This window comes from Schistocerca nitens, chromosome 12, assembly GCF_023898315.1.
Source record: "Schistocerca nitens isolate TAMUIC-IGC-003100 chromosome 12, iqSchNite1.1, whole genome shotgun sequence".
Lineage (NCBI taxonomy): Eukaryota > Metazoa > Arthropoda > Insecta > Orthoptera > Acrididae > Schistocerca > Schistocerca nitens.
In genome coordinates, this window is record NC_064625.1 from 174,523,412 (window position 1) to 174,544,166 (window position 20,755).

The 20,755-nt window shown below is 45.0% G+C and overlaps 1 protein-coding gene across 1 annotated transcript in view; it reads right to left on the reverse strand.

Moving 5' to 3' along the window:
- Positions 1-20,755, reverse strand: part of LOC126214988 (acetylcholinesterase-like) — a 762,016-nt gene that overhangs the window by 403,253 nt on the left and 338,008 nt on the right. The gene's annotated exons all lie outside the window — the stretch shown is intronic.

Here is a 20,755-nt window from a genome sequence, read left to right on the forward strand (position 1 = left end):
GGGGAGAAGAGAAGTTTGTGGCACAACTTGACTAGAAGAAGGGATCGGTTGGTAGGACATGTTCTGAGGCATGAAGGGATCACCAATTTAACATTGGAGGGTAGCGTGGAGTGTAAAAATTGTAGAGGGAGACCAAGAGATGAATACACTAAGCAGATTCAGAAGGATGTAGGCTGCGGTAGGTACTGGGAGATGAAGAAGCTTGCACAGGATAGAGTAGCGTGGAGAGCTGCATCAAACCAGTCTCAGGACTGAAGACCACAACAACAACAGTCAAAGGCATCAGGACAGCACTGAACTGCGTGAACATACTGAGGACCGCCTGCATCGCTTCATGCCTGAAGCCTTCCCCTACAGCGATGACATCTTCCAACAGGATAACTGTCCGTGTTGCAAGGTCAGAATCGTGCTGCAGCGGTTTGAAAGTCATTATACTGAACTCAAATTAATGTCCTGGCCAGCAAATGTGTCTGTTCTGTACCCACTGGAACTCGTATCGGTCGCCAACTGCATGCCTGTAAACCATAATCTCGTAATATGCGGTAATCGCCTGACCTGAGCGTACACATCTGGTGCTACATGCATCTGGAATCCTGTCAAGGACTTGTGGAATCTGTGCCAAACAGAATGTTTGAAAAGTCGAAAGACACGCTAATAAACAGGCAGTAATGATGTTTTAGCTCATACGTGTACGTGTTTGAATACCGTCATTATCCTTCAATTTGCGTATGATAGCTTACATCTAATAATTATTGCTTATTTTCCACTTTCACCATTGGTTCACAAATGTGAACGGACGAAAACCGTAACACTCCACATAACATGCGATATAATTTGGTACAGTACAACATGAAGAAATTAATGGTAGCAACAGTGTGAGCGCTGAAAAAGGAAGAAAAACTCGTGCTGCTGCAGGGAAGGTATAAATTGACCAACGCTACTCGTTTCCTCCTCCCCCCTCCTCCCCCCCCCCGCCCCCCCGGCAGCAGAAAATGTGAAAGTGAGCGGAAAAAAAATATTACGAACAAGGGCCAGCGCACACAGCGTTCGACAGAGCGCAAACGAAACGACGAGGAAGATACCGGGGCTGGGAGGGAAGATTGAGGTCATCCGGTTTCGGTAGCGCGGGTTGGCGGAATTGATGGGAGGCATGTAGCGAGTGTAGTCAAGGGGGGGGGGGGGGCAGGTGAGTTCGTGCCCTGGGAGAGGATGCGGGCATTCTACAAGGGGGGGTGGGTGTGCACGGCCTTTTTCCAATTACTCGCCGAAGGCCGCCGGCGAGGGGGAGGGGAGGGAGAAAGTAAATACAGCCAAAAAGGAAAAACCGGCTCCGAATGAGATAAATAACAGCCTGTCACGGGAAATCGGAATGCACGGGGCTCCGAGCGCCGATGCGTCAGCGAATCTTTCGCCGGCTCCGGGGAAACAAATGAGTCGCAGAGAGCGTAATTTTGTGGCCGGGTTTAACCGGAGACCTGCAACCAACTCTGTACCGACGCGACCACGCCGCTGCTGTCTGGTAATCGGCCCGTTTGCACCGACTCGTGAGAGTCATGAAGAGGCAAAATTAGTTCTCTTTGCTGATGATACAAGTATAGTAATCACACCTGACAAACAAGAATTAACTGATGAAATTGTCAATAATGTCTTTCAGAAAATTACGAAGTGGTTCGTTGTAAACGGACTCTCACTGAATTTTGATAAGACACAGTACATACAGTTCCGTACAGAAAATTGTATGACGCCATTAATAAATATAGACCTTAATCAGAAACATATAGCTAAGGTACAATATTCAAAATTTTTAGGTGTGACCATTGATGAGAGATTAAATTGGAAGAAACACATTGATGATCTGCTGGAACGTTTGAGTTCAGCTACTTACGCAATAAGGGTCATTGCAAATTTTGGTGATAAACATCTTAGTAAATTAGCTTACTACGCCTATTTTCACTCATTGCTTGCATATGGCATCATATTTCGGGGTAATTCATCACTGAGGAATAAAGTATTTATTGCACAAAAGCGTGTAATCAGAATAATAGCTGGAGTCCACACAAGATCATCCTGCAGACATTTATTTAAGGATCTAGGGATATTCACAGTAGCTTCTCAGTATATATACTCTCTTATGAAATTTGTTATTAACAACCAAACCCAATTCAAAAGTAATAGCAGTGTGCATAACTACAATACTAGGAGAAAGGATGATCTTCACTATTCAAGATCAAATCTAACTTTGGCACAGAAAGGGGGTGAATTATACTGCCACTAAAGTCTTTGGTCACTTACCAAATAGTATCAAAAGTCTGACAGATAACCAACAAGTATTTAAGAAGAAATTAAAAGAATTTCTGAATGACAACTCCTTCTACTCCATAGAGGAATTTTTAGATATAAATTAAGAAGAATTAAGAAAAAAAACCAAACAAAAAAATTAATAAAAAAATTAAAAAAAAACAAAAAATAAAGTTGTCATATTAACTTAATTATGTTGTTAAATTAACTTAATTACGTCATGTATTGGAAATTTTGATTCGTTCCACATCATTACGAAATATCGTATTCATGATCCATGGAACTAGTATTAATCTAATCTAATCTAATCTAATCTGTTAGTTCTGAGTCCGGTTATCGAGCCGTGACTGCAGTCAGCATACTCTGTCGAAAATGCAAACATACAGCAGTATTTTTGTTGTATGTCACTACAATATCGTTGTCCTCATTGTCGTTGTTTTGTCTTCAATGCGAACACTGTTTTAACGCAGCTCTCCACTCCGTTCACCTCCGACCAGCTGCCATCAACTACCAGTTGATCTCGCTTTCCGTATTCAGCACTTGCTCTTCCTGTAGCATTTTCAATATCCACTCTGATGCACACTTTCCTCAGTCACCAAACTCACGATTCCTCCTCATCGTGTGTACTATCAACCAGACACTTCTTTCAGTCACATTGTAAGTAGGCTGTTTACGTTTTTATGTTGGTAACGCCACGTAGCGCTCTGTATGAAAATCACGGGCTGTGCTGTGAGCAGTCTGTGGCTGGTTGGCATTGTTGGAATATTTGCTATTGTAGTGTTGGGCAGTTGGATGGGAACAGCACGTAGCGTTGCGCAGTTGGAGGTGAGCCGCCAGAAGTGGTGGATGTAGGGAAGTGAGATGGTGGATTTTTGAAAGCGGATAATCGGGACGTGTGTCCACCAGAAACAGTAAATTTGTAAGACTGGATATCATGAACTGATATATATATGATGACTTTGCAACATTATTAAGGTAATGTATTGGCGCTCGCTGTATTGCAGAAGTTCGAGTAAAGAAGATTTTTGTGAGGTAAGTGATTCATGAAAGGTATAGGTTATTGTTAGTTAGGGCCATTCTTTTGTAGATTGCGTTGCGCTAAAAATATTGTGTGTCAGTTTAGTGTTGATCAGAATAGGTAAAGAGCGAAATGTCTGAGTACGTTCAGTTCTGCTCAGCTGTTTGAAAATCAAATAATGTAACAGATTTATCAACACAATTCATTAAATTTTCTAAGGGGAGGTTTCAACTTACTGCTGTAAAATTCTATTTTCTCGCATTTAATACCGCCACCCCCCGCCCCCCTCCACTCTCGAATTATTAGATTGATGCATAAGTTCGTAGCGTTTCTTCATAAATTTAACAAACACGACAGATACACGTTACAGAGACTACAGTCAACAATAATATACTTTCCTTCACTATTTGCAACAGTCTACAAACGCTGGAGCAACTTTGCGATTCCGCAACTCTAGGAATGAGGCGAGAAAACTCGTCGAGCCACGTTCGGAGCGCATTTTCATCCCCAAAGGAAGTTCGATAGAAAGCGGAAAAAGATAAAATCTGAGGGCTCAAGGTAAGCCCGGGATGACTTCCCAATCCAACTCCAGCATAGGGTTTGTGATCCGACTAGCAGAATTCCGGCGGCCGTTACCGTCACTTCCTGGTCACTGTTCTCGGACTGCGTCTGTAAGACGTCTCAGTCGCTGACAATAAACGTCAGCACTGGTGGTTGCACATCGGGGAAGCAGCTGGTAGTATCGATGTTTCACCGGCTGCATGGATGCGCGCAGGTCTTTCTGCGGAGAGTTGCCGCTTTTTCTGGACTCGTACACTCCTTTCTCTTCCTTGTGTTAGCACAGGGACACATCTTCTCGTCAGCAGTAACGATAGAGAATAGGAATGGTAGGTGTTGTTCGCAACCCAAATGATGACCAGCAAGTAGATACACTCAAGCGCCAAAGAAACTGGTATAGACATGCATACTCAGGTACAGAGATCCAGAATGAGATTTTCACTCTGCAGCGGAGTGTGCGCTGATATGAAATTTCCTAGCAGATTAAAACTGTGTGCAGGACCGAGACTCGAACTCGGGGCCTTTGCCTTTCGCGGGCAAGTGCTCTACCAACTGAGCTACCCAAGCACGACTCACGCTCCGTCCTCACAGCTATACTTCTGCCAGTACCTCTTCTCCTACTTTCCAAACTTTACAGAAGCTCTCCTGCGAACCTTGCAGAACTAGAACTCCTGAAAGAAAGGATATAGCAGAGACATGGCTTAGCCACAGCCTGGGGGATGTTTCCAGAATGACGTTTTCACTCTGCAGCGGTGTGCGTTGATATGAAACTTCCTGCCACTTGCCCGCGAAAGGCGAAGGTCCCGAGTTCGAGTCTCGGTCCTGCACACAGTTTTAATCTGCCAAGAAGTTTCAAATACAGAGATGTGTAAACAGGCAGAACACGGCGCTGCGGTCGGCAACGACTATATTACAAGTGTCTGGCGCACTTGTTAGACGGCTTAGTGCAGCCACACGACGTCGTGTTACGAGTGAAACTGTGCGCAACAGGTTGCATGATGCGCAACTTCACCTCCGTCGTCCATGGTGAGGTCCACTTTTGCAACCACGACACCATGCAGCGCGGTACAGATGGGCCCAACAGCATGCCGAATGGACTGCTCAGGATTGGCATCACGTTCTCTTCACCGTTGAGTGTCACATACGCCATCAGCCAGACAATCGTCGGAGACGGGTCTGAAGGTAACCGGTCAGGCAGAACACCTTAGACACACTGTTCAGCGAGTGCAGCAAGGTGGAGGTTCCGCCGCTGTTTTGGGGCGGCATTATGTGGGGCCGACGTACGCCACTGGTGGTCAGGGAAGGGGCTGTAACGGCTGTACGATACGTGAGTGCCATATTGGGGAGGCGTTCGTCTTCAGGGAGGACAATTGGCGCCCCTATCTTACAAATCTTGTGAAAGACTTCCTTCAGGGTAACGACATCGCTCGACTAGAGTGGCCAGCATGCTCTCCAGACATGAACCCTATCCAACATGTCTGGGATAGACTGAAAAGGGCTGTTTATGAACGTCATGACCCTTCAACCACTCTGAGGGATCTACGCCGAGTCGCCGTTGAGGAGTTGGACAATCTGGACCAACAGTGCCTTGATGAACTTGTGGATAGTATGCCACGAGGAACACAGGCATGCATCAGTGCAAGAGGACGTGCTACTGGGTATTAGAGGTACCGCTGTGTACAGCAATTTGGGTCACCATCTCTGAAGGTCTCGCTGTACGGTGGTACAACATGCGATGTGTGGTTTTCATGAGCAATAAAAAGGGCGGAAATGATGTTTATGTTGATCTCTATTCCAGTTTTCTGTACACGTTCAGGAACTCTCGGAACCGAGGTGATGCAAAACTTTTTTTGATATGTGTGATAGTAATAATAATAATAATAATAATAATAATAATAATAATAATGGCAGATACAAAAAGAATTAATAGGTGTACAAGATACATGTTTTCTGTTACAGCGAGTTCTGTGGAAAGGATATTTAAAGAGACTGGACGAACTAACAAACTGGGAATTCAGGAAGAGACGGTAGGACAGAAGAATGCAGCTAGCGTTTTTGTAAGTGGAAAGCACACCGTGACCACAAAAAAAACCCAAAACACTTCCTCCGTTCTTTTCCGCTGGCGCCACACATGATGTGAGGTAACGCTGTGCTGCTTTTCGCCAACCCAAACCCCTCTGTAGTATGGGCACGCTACGGCGTGTGATTCATCTCTCCAAATCACTCGGCCCCAGTCATCCAGCGTGCACAGAGGCCGCTCCTTACAGCACAGCAAACGTCGCTTAGCATTCGTGACGCAAATGTGTGACTTATCCTAAGGGCCCGGGTTCGATTTCCGGCTGGGTCGGAGATTTTCTCCGCTCAGGGACTGGGTGTTGTGTTGTCCTAATCATCATCATTTCATCCCCATCGACGCGCAAGTCGCCGAAGTGGCGTCAAATCGAAAGACTTGCACCAGGCGAACCGTCTACCCGACTGGAGGCCCAGGTCAGACGACATTTAGTTCTATGAGGAGTTGATCGACCACTGTTGCCTCATTCTTTTTAACGCAGTGTCGCTGTGTTGGTTGGACTGCTGGCAGCACATTAGAAGTCACCAGTAACTGAATTCTCTGATTTCATGCTACTTTTTACAACCACCCATCAGTACATGAAATCTGCAATATTTAGATGAAAATTCTATGAGGCAAAGCGGCCAGTTGGACGCACTTTGATAGCTTCCAGATATCTTCACCACACTTTCCTTCCAAAATCACCTCACGCGTTTCCACATTCTATAATTTTCAAAGGCTAAAAAACACAACACAAACTGGTATCATAAGATATCAAAATGTGTTACATTTCCACATTGATTAGGGACATAGTATTATGAGCAGCATATTCTTTTCTACCTTACCATTGTTATGTCAATCATATAAAACTGTTCAGTAGATACATTGTATCTTGTCGACATTCTCAGTAGCGAGAGAAGTGCAATCTGCTACCAAGGAACAAATTCTAGAGCGTGTGGACTACACCGTTAGGCGACGATGCATTTGTTTGCTTATAACTACATTTTCATCGTGTAAAAGAATATCCTTCTTTAGCAAAACAGTGCGTTACAGCTGTACTGAATAGTCGAAAACATGTGTGACGCTAGGATACAAAAGACAAATTGTCTGTTAACAATTTTTGACAAACTACAGCGTGCGAATTACTAGGATCAGTAAAAGTTAATAATTAGCATTTAACAGACAAACTGATGAAATTACTGAATGCGACGAAAACATTGTTATGAACAAACAAATGCAGCGTCAATCACGCATTACTGGTTTTGTCCTCGGTAGCAGTTCTTACCTGTCTAGTTATTAAGAATGTCGACAAGATACAATGTATCTATTGAAAAATTTCATATCCTCATCTACATGGTTATATTCCGCAAGTCACACTTGAGTGTCTGACACAGGCCTCATTGAACCAGCTTCACAATAATTCTCTATTATTCCAATGTCGAACAGCGCGCGGTATCTTCTCGTGCGAGCTCTGTTTTCCCCTATTTTATTACGATGATTGTTTCTCTCTATGCACGTCGGCGTCAACAAAATATTTTCACATTCGGAGGAGAAACTCGGTGATTGAAATTTCGTGAGAAGATTCCGCCGCAACGAAAAACGCCTACGCCTTAATGATGTCCACCGCAAATTCTGTATCATATCCGTAACATTCTCTCCACTATTTCGGGATAATACAAAACGTGCTCCTCTTCTTCGGACTTCGTTAATCTTATCTGGTAAGGATCAGAGAGCGCGCAGCAGTACTCCAAAAGATGATGGACAAGAGTATTGTAGGCACTCTCTTCAGTAGATCTGTTACATTCTCAACTTTTATACTCCTGTCTTCCTCAGTTGCGTGTAATATTACGGTATATTAATAATTTTTACTTATTGACCGAAATACCAACCACCAGAACTGTTTATAACCTATAGGCACAATGACAAAAATGTAAATAAAATAGCTAACATATGTACATATTCCAGGCCACTGATGATGCCTTGCAGAAAATAAAGGCGAAACGCGTATGGCACTAAAATTGTGTTTTATTCAATTGCTGTCAGACGGTCCATAAGTAAAAATTATTAATATACCGTAATATTACACGCAACTGAGGAAGACAGGACTATAAAAGTTGAAGATGTCAATACAGCTATGTCAAGCATTCCCTGTCAACGTGTACAACAGGTTCAAGAAAATACATCTGAGACTCCATAAGACGATACAGCATATAAAATTCAACAAAACATGCAAAAAGAACGATTTAATTCCAAGTTACATTAATGTAAAGGTTAAAAACAGTTCTACAGTGGCACAAAAGTCGAAATCATTTGCAGAACGATATTGGTTACTACATGAAATTAAGATGCTCTATTCGAAAAAACAGCACCTAAACATGATGCTCTATGAGACTCATCTAGAATTGGCAAGAAACGTAGGAAACGCCGCAGTTTTCATGGCACTAGTAGAAAAAACTGAACACAACACATATACAGCAACGAAACATTTACAAACCAAACATAAACAGAAGATAATGAAACTAACAGTAAAAAAGACGCAAAAACACATTTACATTTTAAATGTGAAACCACATGAACACCAACACACATTCCATCCACGCTTAGTTAACCTAACAGAGACAGAACTACACGAAAACGAAAAAATGCTCTTGGAAAAAGGTTTGAAACACTGCACCAATAGCAAAGTGAACAATCAATACATAGAAAATCTCATAATAGAAACCGAACACATCCTTACACGTGAAGAACAACAAAATAATTGTGAAATAAACATAGGACTGACAAGAGAACTAGTAAAAGAAGAAATAAAAGGCATAATAAAACAAACACAGCAGACACACAATAAGAACAAACAAACAGAAGCAGCTACTATGAAAAGGTTAAAACAAAAGTTAACAGTCAATAACGTATTAATAACAAGAGCAGACAAGGAAAATGTAACAGTACTCATGGATAAAGAGCAATAAATCACAAAAACCAAGGAATACATAAACACCAACGCCATACAAAAACTGAAGTCAGATCCAACTACACGGTTCCAGGCAAATGTGAAACGAACACTGAAAAACATTGAACACACACTCACAGACAAACAGAAATATATATATATATATATATATATATATATATATATATATATATATATATATATCACACCTAAAAACACTCACACACATACACAAACGCACACACAAATGCATACACGAACAGACCACAGATACTTCAATAGTTACACTCATAAGTTTGGCAATAACATTCGATCTTTGGCAAAAACATTTGACAGTCGGTAACAGAAACCAAAACATTGCTTTAAAACAAGCGTTCAGTGCATAGTGTTGTGGAATGGGGAAAACAACCGCGAATTGGCGTTCATAAGAAGAACAACACCAAAAATGCAACAGGAGCGTAATATGTAGGAAATTGTCCACGCAACCTGTAAGTACAGCTCAAAACATTACTACTTAACAGGAAATACCAACCACCAGAACTGTTTATAACCTATAGGCACAATGACAAAAATGTAAATAAAATAGCTAACATATGTACATATTCCAGGCACTAAAATTGTGTTTTATTCAGTTGCTGTCAGACGGTCCATAAGTAAAAATTATTAATATACCGTAATCTGTTACATTCTCTACGTGTTCCCCCAACAAATGGCAGTTTTTGGTTTGCCTTCCCCACAACATTTTCTATCTCTTCTTTCCAACTTGTTGTGTTCGTAAATGTCATTCATAGGTATGCAGTGGAATTTACGGCCCTCAGGTTTGACTGATTTACTCTGTAACCAAAGTTTGACGGACTCCTTTTAGCACTCACGTGGATGACCTCACACTTTTCATTATTTAGGGTCAATTGTCAGTTTTCGCACCATACGGATATCTTGATCTTCTGATGACCTTACTAGTCGATAAACGAAGGCATCGTCTGCAAACAACCTAAGACGTCTGCTCATATTGTCTACTAAATCGTTTATATAGATAAGGGACAGCAGATGGCCTATAATACTATCTTGCGGAATGCCAGAAATCATTCTGTCTTATTCGATGACTTACCGTCAGTTACTACGAACTGTGACGCCTCTGACAGGAAATCACGAAGTCACATAACTGGAACGATATTCCATAAGCACGCAATTTCACTAAAAGCCGCTTTAGTGGTATAGTGTCAAAAGCGTTCTGGAAATCTAGAAATACTGAATCTATTCGGAATCCCTTGTCAATAGCACTCAACACTTCTTGTGGGTAATGGGCTAGTTGTGTTTCACAAGAACGATGTTTTCTATAACATGTTTGATATAACATAGATAAGGTACAAAACCAGTTTCTACTCATTATACAAAGTCTCTAATCAATGGTGCAATGTAACATATTTACATATATTTTGATACGAGTCATGTGATACATTCAATAGCCTTTGAAAATGGCGCAATGTCGAAACCTGAAAGCCGATATTGGTCAAGACATCTGAAGATTAGTACAGTATATGCCTGGTCTACGTATAGGTGTGGTTGTTCCTTCAGATTTCCACTTGACAGCCACGTCAGCCACAGTGGAATTGGACGGCTCTAGGACGATTGGAATGTACCTGGCACATCTGTTACTGAGGTGACGCCCAGTGGCTAGTTAACGTTCGAAGTCACTGACACCAAAGCCTCCAGATTTCAGACAGTCAGGTCGGTACCAAACGATCTGCGAGCCTTATTCGGAAAGTAAGGAACGATCGGTCGCGAAATGGAAAGTACAGTGAAAATCTGATGAAGCTTTGCACAGATGCATTGGGCACTGTGTCTAGTATGCCCGTCGATCGCATCGTGTCGCTCATTTCAATTCTGAGCTCACAGTGAGAACGTAAAGGTGGCTAGAAATTAGTGTCTCCCGCCAAGTATGAGGGCCTGGCGAAGGATTTCGCCTGAAGCTATGCAATCTGCATAACATAACTGTCGTGCGGATCGCTCTACACGACAATTCTCGGCCGCACTCTGCAGGGGCAATGAAGATGCTCCTGTAGTGTTTTCGATGGGAAGTGTTTGATCACCCACAATACAGCCCGTAATTCGCTACTCCTGAGGTTCATCTCTGCTCATATGAGCCGCTGGCTGTGAAGACAATATTTTGAAACAGACAACGAGCTGCAGTCCAGAGTAGAAAATTGTCGGAAGGCACTGGCGACTGTCTTCTATAAAGAGGGAATTGAAAAGCTGGTACAACGCTACGACAGATGTCTAAGTCTGAGGGCGACTGTGAAGACAAGCGGCTGGAAGGTGTAGCTAACTGTTGCAAATAAAACAGTTTTGATTTTCACTGTGGTTTCCATTTCGCGACCTATCGTTCCTTACTTTCCAAATAGCCCTCGTATGTCGGAAGAGTATCAACCAAAACTCCGATTTAGTTCGTACTGTGCGCTGTTGTCCAGCAGAAATGGTGTAAACGTTAATTGAATAAAAGCCAAAGCAACACCAGAACTACACAGCACAATGAGTATGTAACTTGTGGTGCTTCCGTGGTAAAGTTGGTAGAGCGTTAGGCCCTCGTATCCAAGGATCCCAGGTTCAAAACCCCAAGAAGACTTAGGAGCATACATCAAGGGTTTACTGAATGACTTAGTTGGGTCTGGGAAGTGATGAAGAGTTACCTCATACTGCAGAACGAGGAAATATGCTTGCTGAACTGCCACCAGTTCAAGGTGGTAGTGAGGACGCTAAATGTGAGCTACTGTCACAGAATGAATATCATTCCTCATTCTATGAATGCTGTAATTACTGCCTGCAGTAAGCTGTCACCTTATTTATGTCATTTCATTGTAAGCTATTCTTCTTATTGTTTGTGTGGAATAAAAAAAAAACATTGTTTTTTATTATATTATGCGTGAAACTCTTATATGGGACGACGGGTTCATGACATTTAAAAGGGCTATTTAGAGTTCACAGGAATGTCTGCTTTTGCTTCGTTTCTTTGAAAGCAGTAAACCTATAGAGTACATTTGTAGAATATACGATCACAAAGGAAAAATACAGTAACAACTTAACGAAAGTCCATCTACCTCGATATGCTTCTTTCCGACGTCCCTTCACTCTGTAGTGGCAGATACGTGCTAGGCCTTGATGAAACCACTACCTAATACCTCTCAGAGGCTGCGTAACTCGAGTTGAAAGTCAGTTCCTGAAGGTTCATATTTAAAAAATCGGGCCTTCGGAGAATGCAGTCTAGTTGGAGAAAGCATTTAAAATTAGACTGAATCCGCTTTTTATTCATATGGAAACACATTAAATGGCTATCAAGTCCGTATTTAATATAGTAATGCTCTATCTCAAAGTTCACTATCTGTACAACATAGTTTCACTCGAAATGCAGGCAGAATTTCTGCAAGTCCGACCCCACTAATTTTCACGTTCTATCAGCTACCGACCCACAACTATTCGCGAGTTAAACATTCGGTCGTTTCAGTGGTCTTCATCGGAAGAAGCGCTCGCCAAAGTATTCCGTACAGAGCATGAAAAGTGCCACGCGCAATTGTTACTACGACCAGGAAGTTCACACGCTCGTTACTTTCAAACTATTTAATTTAGAAACACCAAACTTTCATTAAAATGTCCGTAACTCCAGTCGCTTCAGTCACGAGGTATTCTAACCGCAAATAACTTACCATTTCTTCATTTTCAAGATTATTTTTACGAAGCTATCTAACATGGTGTTATCCATAGGCCGGTTAGCAAGCGACTATCTCGAACTATTCTACTCACTGACCACTCCACTATATTCTCGAGATTGCGATGAAATGGGGATGTTCCCGTACGACCATTTCACAAGTGTACCGTCAGTATCAGCAATCCGGTAAGACATTAAATCTTCGACATCGCTGCGGTCATAAAAAGATCCTGCAACAACGACACCAACGACGACTGAAGAGAATCGTTCAACCGTGACGCAAGTGCAATCCTTCCCCAAATTGCTGCATATTTCAGTGGTCCGTCAACAAGTGTCAGTGCGTGAACCATTCAACGAAACATCATCGATATGGGCTTGCAGAGCCGAAGGCCCGCTAGTGTACCCTTGATGACTGGAAGACCATTCAACGAAACATCATCGATATGGGCTTTCAGAGCCGAACGCCCACTTGTGTAGCCTTGATCACTGGAAGAAACAAAGCTTTAAGCCTCAACACCGACATTGGACTGTTGATTACTGGAAATATGTTGCCTGGTCGGCCGAGTCTCCTTTCAAATTATATCGAGCGGATCGACGTGTACGGGTACGGAGACACCTGCATGTCAGCACGGGACTCTTCAAGCTGGTTGAGGTTCTGTAATGGTGTGGGGCGTGTGCAGATTCTGACAGGTGACACATACGTGAGCATCCTGCCTGATCACCTGCATCCATTCGTGTCCATTGTGTATTCCGAAGGACAAAATTCCAGCAGGACAATGCAACACCCCACACGTCCAGAATTTTTACAGAGTGGCTACAGGAACACTCTTCTGAGTTTAAACAGTTCCCCTGGCCACCAAACTCCCCAGACATGAACTCTATTGAGCATATCTGGGATGCCTTGCAACGTGCTGTTCAGAAGTGATCTCCACCCCATCATACTCTTACGGCTTTATGGACAGCCCGGCAGGTTTCATAGTGTCAAATCCCTCCAGCGCTACATCAGACATAAGTTGAGTCCATGCCAAGTCGTGTTGCGGCACTTCTGCGTGCTTGCGGGGGAGCTACACTACATTAGGCAGCTATAACAGTTTCCTTGGCTCTTCGGTGTAATAGTTTCAGCATAAAGAGTTAGAAAAATTGTCTTCAGTGTGGTTTGAACGCTGTATCTTTTCAGCCACGTGAGATCTACATTACATTCCAGTTACTCTTTTCGTGGGGTACGTAACTCTGGTGATAATTTTAATTACCGTTTACTCATGTTCTACTGGGGCAATGGCCTTGCCACAGTGGATGCATCGATTCCCCAGTTAAGCGCTGTCGGGCGTGGGCGGCACTTGGATGGGTGACCATCTGGGCCGCCATGCGCTGTTGCCATTTATCGGGGTGCACTCAGCCTCGTGATGCCGTATGAGGAGCTACTCGACCGAACAGTAGCGGCTCCGGTCACAGAAAACCATCATAATGACCGGGAGAGTGGTGTGCTGACCACACGCCCCTCCTATCCGCATCCTCACTGAGGATGACACGGCGGTCGGATGGTTCCGATGGGCCACTTGTGGCCAGAAGACAGAGTGCATGTTCTACTGTACAATGGCACACAGCACAAACTAACTCGTTGTTTTGGTTTATACACACAACGTTAAGTACTTATCTGACATCTGGAGGTTGGTGTGTGAGCCCTGTTGACTGAAACATTATTATTTTTCTTTTCCTTTATTGTATTTCGATTCCCCCCGAAGGGGGCGGGCTGACAGCAGCTTATTACGCTGCTCTCCGGCCTACAGACTTTTTAAAACGTAAGAAAGAAGATAAGAAACAATAAAAGCAGGTGATGAAACAGTAACTAAAATTGTAAAAGTGTAGAAAGTTAAAACATAAAGGACAGGGTTGGGAAAGCTAATAAGATACACAGGAAGCAGACAGGGAACATAGTAGAGAGACAATTAAAAAAACATGGCGACAGTCTGGTTTCTGTTCGCAAGAGATATAAAAATCACACCCAGCGACAGTATGATGTCCGTTCGCAACATTTCAGAGAAGAAACAAAACACTGAACACTCACTGTAAACACTGTACTAAAATGTCGGCACAAAGGTAACACACCACAGCTGAGGGCAGATGGGGGGGGGCTGGCAGATGGGGGGGGGGGAAACAAGGAGGGAGGAGAGGAAAAACGAAAGGGGGGGAACCAAAGGAGGGGGAGGACCCATATGGGGGGGGGAGGGGCAGGGCAGATGCGAGAGGGAATGGAAAAAGGCAGAGGGGGGGAGTGCAAAAGGACTCGGGGGAGAGAAGGGGGGCAGAGAGAGGGTAGGTGGGGAAAGAAAGAGGATGGAAGGGGGGGAGCGGGAGCCCAGGAAAAGGATGGAGGAAAGGAGGGGGAATGAAGATCAAAGTTGATAGGAGAGATAAATGGATGGACAGAGGGCATCTTCCAGGAGGGGGAGTTGATGGAAGCCACCTTGGGAAAGGAGATGAGGGGTGTAGAGATGGAGGGTAGGGGGGAAACATCAGTGAAGACGTGGCAGGGGGTGGGGAGGGGAGAGGAGAGGAGCAACCAGGGGGTGAGGGGGATCAAGGCGGCGGGAGGTGTAGAGTATGCGGACATGTTGGAGGAACAGGAGCAGATGGAGGCAAGGAATCAGGTCGAAGAGGATCCACGTGAGGGACGGGAGGCGTATACGGAAGGCAAGGCGGAGTGCATGACGCTCAAGGATCTGGAGGGACTTATAGAATTTGGAGGGGACCGAACCATTCTGCTGTGGCTCATATTCTACTGGAAGAACGACAGTCCCCACCTGATTCTGTACTGGCGTGTCCGCCTAACGTGACATGCCTAACGTGACATGTAGCGGTCACTGCACAGTTATGCCCGGATACTGTTGCTCAGCTGGTGCTCGCTTGTTTGCTACTCTTGCTGCTGTTGCGATTTTAACGGTCACAAGCGGACTGGATTCACAGCCGAGGTGCAGCGCCGCGCCGCGTTTGCTGTGTCTGGTGCTAGGAGGTGGGGCGCCCCCTGGAGACCCGCGGTAATGGCCGGCGTTTGTTGCGGCTGCGTGACGTATCGGGGGCGATCTCGCAGCCCGGAACCACAACTGCGCCCGCGGGGCGGCCTAGTCACACCCAGGGGTGTCCACGCACTCCACTGCGGCGTGCGGCCACGTATTTCTGCAGCCCGGGGCAGGGCCGGCTGTACGTGCCCTGCGTCAACAATCTGCCCCCTCACGTCTACAGTCTACATTCCCGTATACACTCCGTAAGGCACTGTACTCTGCGTGACGAAGTAGACACCGAAACAGTACCACCGATTTTCTTTTCTACATCATTCCAAAGCCAGTGTGAAGGAAATGATCTATACTACTCTACAGGGTGGTCCATTGATCGTGACCGGGCGAAATATCTCCCGAAATAAGCGTCAAACGAAAAAACTACAAAGAACGAAACTCGTCTAGCTTGAAGGGGGAAACCAGATGGCGCTATGGTTGGCGCGCTAGATGGCTTTGTAGTTTTTTCGTTTGATGCTTATTTCGTGCGATATTTGGCTCGCTCACTATCAATGGACCACCCTATATAATGAAAAGTTTTGTTTGTCATTGTTACTAAAAAATCTCGAAAAGTTGTAGCCCGTGTACATCAAACTGTCACACAATATTCCAATATACCTTCGAACAGGAATAGGCTACAAAGCTCTTCATTGTGTGCTGTACATACACTGATCAGCCAAAACGTTATGGCCACTGCCCACGGCGACGTCGGATGCCGCATGGTGGCGTTTCGGGCACGTGACGCGGTAAAAAAGTATGTAAGCGGAACAGACACGGACGGGGACCACACTAGCGAAGATGTGGACTCCAAATGGCCAAATTGACTGAGATAAACTACTTCGAGAAAGGACAGATTATTATTATGTAGAGCCTGTGAACAACAATTTAGCCGGCCGGTGTGGCCGTGCGGTTCTAGGCGCTTCAGTCTGGAACCGCGTGACCGCTACGGTCGCAGGTTCGAATCCTGTCTCTGGCATGGATGTCTGTGATGTCCTTAGGTTAGTTAGGTTTAAGTAGTTCGAAGTTCTAGGGGACTGATGACCACAGATGTTAAGTCCCATAGTGCTCAGAGCCATCTGAACCATTTTTGAACAACTATCTCAAAAATGGCAAAACTGGTTGAATGTTCACGTGCTACTGTCGTGAGCGTATACGGAAAGAACTAGAAGGACAGTGAAACTACCACTAGGCACCAAATGGTTGGACGTCCACGATTCTTAACAAAACGGAGGGTTCAGCGGCTTGTCTGCTCTGTAAAGTAGGATACGTGTTGGTCTGTGGCATCTCTGCCGAAAGAGCACAACGCTGGTGCACGCACAAGTGTTTCGGAGCACACCGTCCTTCGTGCAAAATTGACCATGGAGTTCAGCAGACCACCCCTACGTGTTTACATGTTGACCCAACGACATCCGCAATTACGACTGGAGTGGGCAAGGGACCATCTGGATTCGAGCGTCGATCAATGCCAACGTGTCGGCTCTTCGGATAGATAACATTTTTGCTACACTAGATCGAAGGTCGTCCCCACGAACGCCGTCATTGAGGTCAACGGCGGCTCGAAACGTGCAGCGCGCCACAGACGCAGGCTGGCGGCAGCTGTATTACGCTATGGGAGATATTCTCCTGCACTTCCGTGGGACCTGCGGTAGTAATCGAAGACACGCTGACAGCTGCGAACCACCTGCATCCCTCCGTGCTTGATCTAAGGCGCTGCAGTCATGGAGAGTGCAACTGGGCCCGGCGGAGGTTCGAGTCCTCCCTCGGGCATGGCTGTGTGTGTTTGTCTTTAGGATGATTTAGGTTACGTAGTGCGTAAGCTTAGGGACTGATGGCCTTAGCAATTCATTCCCATAGGATTTCACACACACACACAGCTCTGTGCTTGAGCCGGCGGGAGTAGCAGAGCGGTCCTAGGCGCTTCAGTCTGGAACCGCGCTGCTGCTACGGTCGCAGGTTCGAATCCTGCCTCGGGCATGGATGTGTGTGATGTCCTTAGGTTAGTTAGGTTTAAGTAGTTCTAAGTTCTAGGGGACTGATGACCACAGATGTTAAGTCCCATAGTGCTCAGAGCCATTTGAACCATTTGATGACATCTTTCAACATTATAACTCTCTGTGTCTCGAAGGTAGATCATCCATGCTACAGTGGTTTGAGCAGTACTATAGCCAACTCGCGTAGATGTCTCGGTGACCAAATTCGCCCGATGTTAATCCTATGGAACCCATCTGGGTCGCCATCGGATGCCTTCACCGCGTACGCAAACCAGCGGCTCGTTCTTTACGCGAATTAAGTGACCTGTGTTTAGACATCTAATGACACGTACCTCCACAAGCCTATCAACAAACTATCGGATCGCTGATACACAGGATCAGCCGTGCACTTCGTTCCAAAGACGCACAGCCAAGCAGATCGTTATAATGTTTCGGCTCATCAGTGTAAGTATATGCAGTATGTCGCGCCAAAATTTACCATCTCACATATTTCCGAAATGAAACAAAATGAGAAAAATGCGGCTGCGCAGGGATGTACCTACGTCGGGGGCTCTCACATACGGGAGGAATGCACAGCCACTACAAGTAAACGAACATCACTCTCAACACAAAGTTGCGTTGTTATTTTTTTTTAAATGGCACATGTATGTGTTTTCTACTGAAAAGAAAACTATAATTACCGATACTTTACACGTACTGGACTACGTAAGAGTTTAAAGAACTGAAGCGGTGCCACAGTATCTGCTGTGATGCCGCAATGCGGGTTGCCTACACCGTCCTGAAGGCTGCAGAAGACAATCCCCGTTCTGCCCATTTCGGCAGAAACCGTGGCGTCGTTGCCACCTTTTCAGAAAGTACGTGGTTTAGAACAGTGAAAAAAGTCTGCCGTCATTAACTGTACCTCTGGTATAGGAATGATATATAACAAATCCTTACCTTCTGTTCAAATTATCGTTTATTTACATTTATGGATTGTGCATTCCTGCCTATTGACTGAGCCCCTGACGTTGATGTATCGCTGACCAAAGGAATTTTTCACACTTTTTTTCATTTGTGAAGTACACCGAAGCGCCAAAGAAACTGGTATATGCTTGCGCATTCAAATGCAGAGACATGTAAACAGGCAGAATACGGCCCTGCCGTCGGCAACGCCTATATAAGACAAAAAATGTCTGGCACACTTGTTAGATCCATTACTGCAGCTACAATGGAAAGTTATCAAGATTTAAGTGAGTTTGAATATGGTGTTACAGTAGGCGCACGAGCGACGGGACACATCTCCAAGGTAGAGGTGAAGTAGGTATTTTCCCGCACCATCATCTCACAATTGTACCGTGAATATCAGGAATCCGGGAAAACATCAAATCTCCGACACTGCTGCGGCCGGAAAAAGGTCCTACAACCGAACGAATGACAACTAAAGAGAAAATCGTTCAACGGTGACAGAAGTGCAACCTTTCCTCAAATTGCTTCAGATTTCAGTGCTAAGGCCGTCTACAAGTGTCAGCTTGCGAATCATTCAACGAAACATCATTGGCATGGGCTTTCGGAGCCGAAGCCCCACTTCCACGACACACAGCTTTACGTCTCACCTGGGCCCGTCGACGCCGATGAACGTGTACGGGTATAGAGACAACCTCATGAATCCATGGACCCTGCATCTCAAGCTGGTGGAGGCCTGTAAAGGTGTGGGGCGTGTGCAGTTGGAGTGATATGGAACCCCTGATACGTCGAGATACGACTGACAGGTGACACGTAGGTAAGCATACTGTCTGATCACCTACATCCATTCGTGTCCATTGTGCATTCCGGCAGACTTGGGCAATTCCAGCAGGACAATGTGACATCCCACACGTCCAGAATTGCTACAGAGTGGCTCCAGGAACATTCTGAGCTGAAACTCTTCCGCTGGTCACCAAACTCCCCAGACGTGAACTCTATTGAGCATATCTGGGATGCCTTGCAACGTGCTGTTCAGAAGTGATCTCCACCCCCTCGTACTCTTGCCGATTTATGGACAGCCCTGAAGGATTCAAGGTGTCAGTTCCCCCCAGCACTACTTCGGACATTAGTCGAGTCCATGCCACGCCGTCTTGCCATACTTCAGCTCACCGATGCCCTACACCAGGCTGTTCCAACCGAGCTCCAGGGAGCCGGAGCGCTCCGGAGCGCTCACTGCGGCAGCTCGGAGCCCGCGTGGAGGGGGAAAGCGAACTCACTGCCCCCTGGCCGCATGCAGCCGTAATAATCCGTGCTCAATGACAGCTATGATTAGCCGCGGGAGCTCTGTATCTCTATTGGAGGATACCTTTCTATTCATTGAGAGGCATGGTCGACCGCAGTGTTTTGTATGTCATAAAGTATTTAATTCTGCGAAGAGGTACAATACACAGAATTAAATACAGTCAGGTAGAAGGCGTTACACGCAGAGAACTGGTAGCCAGGCTTAAGAACGACATACCAGTAGACGTATGTTTAAAAACGGATTCATAATACGGAGGGTATCAAAACATGCAACATAGTTCGTGTTCTGTAATGCACCAAGAGGCACTGTGTGCTGAAACAGTAGAGCTAGGTGGCGTAATGAAAGATGTCGTGAAGTGTGTGAATTTTGGGCGTCGTCAAAGGATTCCTGAAAGATGTGGAAGCGGAGTATGGGGATATATCTTACCACAGTACAGTTCGTTGGCTGAGTCGGGGAAAAGTTCTTGACGTTTTCTTTGCCATTAGTGAGGAAATACCCCTTTTCTAGAAATGAAAGGGGAAGAAATGCGTTGTCTGAAAGATATAAAATGGATATCAGACCTGGCGTTCCTAGCTGACATAACTATGCATCTGAATAATTTAAATCTGTCATTGCAGGGCAAAGGGCAGCTAATCGCTGACATGCACGACCAGATCAAAGCGTTCATGGAAAAGTTACGATCATTTGAGAGGCAGATGAGTAATGGACATTTAACGTTCTTCAATCGTCTTGCTTCTTTAAAACTACCTGAAGGTACTACTTTCGGCGATTACCAAGCAAACTTAAAGCAGCTCATCACGTCGTTTGAAACACGATTCCGAGACCTCACTAGTTTGGAAATGGAACTTAAGGTGTTCAGCATTCCTTTTTCAGTTTCCACCGATGACTTGTCATCTTC